Source organism: Ylistrum balloti, unplaced genomic scaffold (assembly GCF_031769215.1).
Source record: "Ylistrum balloti isolate Yb309-2 unplaced genomic scaffold, AGI_CSIRO_Ybal_v1 Utg371740, whole genome shotgun sequence".
Taxonomy (NCBI): domain Eukaryota; kingdom Metazoa; phylum Mollusca; class Bivalvia; order Pectinida; family Pectinidae; genus Ylistrum; species Ylistrum balloti.
Window position 1 is genome coordinate 648,098 of NW_026782874.1, and position 6,176 is coordinate 654,273.

Sequence of the window (6,176 nt, forward strand, 5' to 3'; positions counted from 1 at the left end):
CACTCCTGTCCACTCAGAGGCAACACAACACATAAATTGACAGCTTCTCCAATACCCTCGATCGATGTTACATCTTATTTTGGAGCCAACTTACAAAATCATTACTTATATGTTAGAAGCGATGTGTCATCAGTGGAATGTATTCTGTGTAATTAGATAGACGATTACACAGAGAAAATTGGTACCAAGTTAAATCAGCTTACACGGAGAAGGAACACTGTCTGTACACAGACGTCCAACGATGTATTCAAGTAACACATTTGAAATCCAGCATCAACAGGATACAAGGCTCCCAGCACTTCTTGGGTACGTATGACTGACAGTTGGACACATTCACAAGGGGAGATCAGTAATAATGAGAAATGAACAATTGGAAATGTAATCAACTTGTGCCCAAGGATGTATGAAGAAACACTATATATGGGTACCCACGTGCCACTTGACTTGCACTCGCTGGTCAATGTCACATTCTCCTTGTTACTATTTGCGGTATAATTGTTTTTATAAGTAAATCACTTTGAATTTTTGCATTTGTAAATTATTGTCACTTTTCAGCTGATATCTGTAGTTTTACACATAATATCCTCAAATTTTATGCAAACAAAACAAAACAAAATGTTCTGAAACTGTTAAATTTTAAGAAGTCATATTAACTAAAAACATCTCCTGTATCCAAAACATTTGATACTTCTAATGATGTAACACAATATCAAAATATTGAATTCTGTTTTAGTTCTGTAAGTAATAGGTGTTGGTCCAACTTCTAAAGTATCAAAGCACAAAGTTTTATGTAGCCATGCTTGAAACACCAAAATGATGGTCGTTGTAGATGAAGTTGATAGCTTAAGTTGATAATGTGTTCACAGCGTAGATGATTATGTACATTAGGTTAAGTGTCTATCTCATCATAACGTCTGTCGATCACTAATGTACATACTACTCATTAGTGCTAATTGTCATCCATAATGTTCCTGTATCCATCTGATAAATTGTATCACCGCTGACCTCAGGGGGACTGCTTCTCTGTCATCAATACCATTACACACAAGGAGAATAAATCCCACTGGTGGAACCTATTGTACTCGAATCATTGTATCTATATACACATAGATCTAGTCGGATCTCCAGATGTAACAAAGACTGACCTCCCAGAACGCTGTCACATACAGACTACAATGTAACTACTGACAAGTCAATTATTGGTGGTGCTTCACAAAATTGAAATGGAATTTTCTACCAGAGCACAATTCTCAAAGATGTTTAAATATTAATGCTGAAGTGTAAATTAGTGCAGTGTGTGATACTCCATCTTCCCGCAGAATGATGTGATTAGCACTAGGTGAATAAAGGATCCAACCGAAACTGTACACTTGAGAAATATTTAAATTCCACTTTTGAACTAATCAATAGTAGCTTAATCTGGAATCTGAAATATTTGAAGTATAGGAATGTCCTCTGTAGGTATATTAGGATGTTTCACAAAGTAACAGAGAGCGGATCTATTATTGGAGATTTAATTTGAGAGTTGATAGTGAATAATCCAAACATGGATAACCCTTAAAAATAATTTTCAAAAAAAAATTCCAGTGCTCTAATAGTTAAAATTTGTTAAAGTTAATCAACTGAAACATTGTCTCTTTCACTGCAACAATTGTCATATTCCTTGGTTTAATCCATGGGTATAATCCATGGCTGGACATTGATCAGATTCAGGTCACAATCAGCAGTCGAAGCATCACCTTCACCGACAATGACTTTTGAAACCGTTAGCTGAAAGCTGTTGGCGAATGAATCACAGCATAAGATCGTTAAGTCAGCTTGTCAGGATGTTACAAATCTATCTCATCTTCTAGTATTGATCTATATTTAGCAGTCAGTTCTCAAAAAAAATCAAGTTTTAGATATAGGGTTACACTATCTTCAGCCTTGCTGCTGACATGATCTAGGAGTGAAAACTAATGTACATTTGTTTAGTACTAAGGAGTTACAACAGCTGCCATAGGTCAGGCAGTATAAACTGTTTTACTAGATGATTGATTTCTTACAACAGGTAGAACCAAAAGGTTTTTGTGAAGCTCTGATATGGGGTTCTTATAGTACCCAATTTTATACTGTAAAACAGAAGGACAACCTAATAACAATGTCTGGCTGAAGAAACTCCGCTGCATCAGTGTACTACCCCCTAAAATAATCTTTACAAATCACTATTTCCAGCAATTACAGATATGTGGGTATGTCACAGGACAAAGAGGCCCTGACATCTTGGGATTACAACAGTTTCAATTCAGAAACGGCAACACTCTCGCTAGTTCAGCAATCCAATCAGGAAAATACTAGCGGAGGGACACAGTGACCTAACTGTCGCCTACAGACACCACAGGGAAGACAATGGCACAGACAAATCTGAACCAAATCCGACGGTGTCAATATAATACGTCTCTCACAAGTTTGAGAACCATCCACCGCAGTAAAAACTAGTAAAACATCTAGATTGTTGTCAATTAATATTGTTTTGGAGAAAGTCTTCTATATAGCATTGAACAATTCCCTTTTTATCTATGCACAAGGACCTGAACGACTCCAATCCAGAATATATGTTGGTTTTGTAAATTCCACTAAAGCAGTGCCACCTCTGAATGAATCTGTGCTGTAGTTTGGATTGCTGCTGGTTGCTGCCAAGTCCCTGCCTTCCCTTGCAATCCTGACCCAATGATCAATACCCTCCCCAGTCTGCAATGGCACAGCATACTATGGCAACTGTTACCATTTATGTCATATAAATACCATCTGACATGACAGTGGGTCCTTCGTATAAATTGCTGTTCATTATTACTTCTTCTTTACGCTTTTCAGCATTCTCTGGGAAATATAGCTGTACTGCAGGCCACATCAGTAGTGACTTTTTTAATTGCACAATTTTTAGTCTCAATATGTTTCTTTCACAGTCACATTTCCTTTACACAAATTATAGTTCAGAGACCTACAGCACTTAAAAAAGTCATATTTCAATATTTTACGACTCTGCCACTTGCTAATTCCCTATTAGCTTCTGTCACATAATTTGCCATCTTCACTTACACAACATTAAATTGTGTCCCCCCTCCCCCCCCTCGCACAATCTTGCTTTTTTTAAAATAAATATTTCATATCTCTTTCTTTGCAAGAAATCCATTCAATCTCTTTCTTTAGAACATGAAGCAACTTGTACTACAGATTTATACATTGCACACACAATTTTCTAAAACAAAAGGCATAGTGGTCTTAATGTTCACCTGAAATAAGTGATATTGAATATAAAGGTTAAAGGATAGTTATCAAGTGTCATGAAACAGAAATTGTGATACTGAATATAGACAGTGTCAATACATGCTACCATCAAAACTGTCATCCTATACTGATAATTCTTATACAGTTATTTCCAGTGGGAAATAACCTACATTGTGCTCAAAATTGCAATTTTTCTATGAAAATTACAGTAAAGTCTAAAATAAAACATTCCTCCCCATGAATAAATGTGAGACTCATTTTGGTAATTAATGTACCTTAAGATGCTTCCATTCATGAAGAGTATTTGATTCTACACTAACTGGGTGGTGAGAAGAAGATTTAAAATTTAAGTCAATTTGACCCGTTTTGGCCCTGCCCATCAGCTTCTGTTGGCCTGTCAGGATCAAAATGTGCATACCATCAAGCTGTCATCCTTCATTCATAAATCTAACTAAGTTTGAAATATTTCCAATGGAAATTAAACAAATTATGCTCAAAAATCTAGTTTTCCTATATAAGCTATAGTTATCTTTACACCCTCCCCACAGGGAAATGTGAGACCCTTCGGGCCATCAAATTCATAACTGTTTGTAAAGTACTTTAAGATGCTTCCATCCATGAAGAGCATTTGATTCTACCATATCATGGAGTTGAGAAGAAGAATTTTGAAATCCAAATCAATTTGACACCTTTTGGCCCAACTCCTCATGGCCCAGGGGGTTGAGGACTGCATAATTCAGAATTTTGGTTGATCTTTGGCCAGGAAAGGTTCCTGCAAAATGTCATTGAAATGGGATCAGGAGTTTTTGAGAAGAAGTTGAAATTGTTAAATTGGTTACGCACGCACAACGCATGAGGTCAGATGAAGGTGATTACAATAGGTCACCATGAGACTTTGTCTCAGGTGACCTAAATAGACAAATGAACTCCAGTAAAAATGATTATATCACCTATAAAACAAATTCGCAATAAGATTTGATATATATATAGTTATCATAGGTAGAATAGACACGAGAGAGAATATGTACCAATCTATAGACCCAGCATGGTTAGGTAACGGCAAATACAAAAGTAAATACATATTGTTTTTTGCTATCACATTCCTCTTCAGTTGCACAGAACAGATATACACATACCTATACAGACTCGATAGCAATATTTTACAGTTGTGTTACAGGAAAAAGAATCACACATAATCTTTCCAAATCCCTAACCAACCAAATCAATTTTTAAACTGGACAAATTCATGATATTGAATTTTGTTTTCAAACAATTTGGTCAGTTTCTTGTGATTCAGTAAAAACAACTAAATGATAAATGTTTAGTTGTAGAAAAAAATTAGTGAAAGGAGTTATGTTACATTATGATATACTGTAACAACTAGTATGTGTTTTGTCTACACCACCAGCTGTCCAATCATTTTTGGTTTATCAATAATGTACAAAAATTTACCTGCACGTAATTATATACATGTTTTCATTGAAATCAGATATTGGCCAATGACTGACAATGAAAAGGAACATATGTTTGTCTGTTCTCAAAATATTCCTGTGACATTTATGGTTTCCTGACGTTTTCTACATCAAATGCCATCTCTGAGTCCATCACTGATTACAACATACTGCAGCATGTTTGATTACCAGCTGGTACAGTTGTACACAGTTATTTATTTTATCACAATAAAATAGTGAAAGATAAAACTGATTTCTTGCATATGATGTTGATTAGTAACAACTTGTTAGCAAAAGTATTAATTTGGCTCTTCCATGTACATATATACGATGGCAACATATGCAGGTATATATATCAGTAAGGCTTCTGGGTCATCAATTGTAGCTTAGAACCAAAAGTCGAGGCAAATCCAGTCCAGTGTGCATGAATATATTTACAACATGATTTTGTGACAAAAATGAGCTCAGTATACCAGTGCACTGACAATTGAAAGGAGGGTGTATCATACCAATTTCCATAATAATATATACCATATTCGACCTAATAAGCCCAATAACAAAATAACAAAAGGGACATGTTTAATAAAGCCATGTACAGGAAAAGCTTCATTGCAAAATCTGGATAGAAAATAGCACATAGCTTTATGTAGCAAAAACGATCCATGTAAACAATTTAATCAAATAGAATTTGCTGTTGTATAAAACTCTTCAAAATTTCATTGATGCGGCAGCTTATTTATGAAGTGTTGTCAAAATTATGAATTCTGCAACCGCGCTCCTGGGTTTTGTCAAGTTAATAGTGACTTACCCACAAACTGTGCAGGAGAGTGATTAATATTTTATCTAATATTACTTTTTGCAAAATGAAATGAAGTAAAGAGTCAGGCACTTCTATTTTGGGATTACAGGAATTCCTATGTTTGGATTTATGTGAATAATTAAGAAAGAGGTGTTTTCAAAATTCAATCTTGAAAACCAACAATAAATAGTTGATGATCCAATTGACAATAGTTATTGATTCTTAATTCAAAATTGACAAATCGATATTGGAACAGGTTTATTGTAATCTATCTAGGTATATTGTTATGCTAGTAGTTATAACTGCCGATCACTGACAGTAACAACCTCTCATTTATTGCTGGTGGTTTAAAAATAAAGTCATTGGTCAAAACCTGAAGATGAAGTAGGCAGATCATTCAGGCAAAGCATTCATTCATAGGTTTTTATTAGCAAACCCATTCTCTTTCCAACAATAAAAGTGGGGGTGTACTAACAGGGGGCACTGGCACACTTATTAGGTCAAATGTGGTAAATCTTTGTGCACTTATTAGATTTAATATGGTAAATTTTTGGCACTTATTAGGTCAAATATGGTAAATTTGTGCACTTTTTAGGTCAAATACGGTAAATTTTCCAACTGCCAACAGTAGAAATTTCAAGTCCAGCAGTTTGTATACC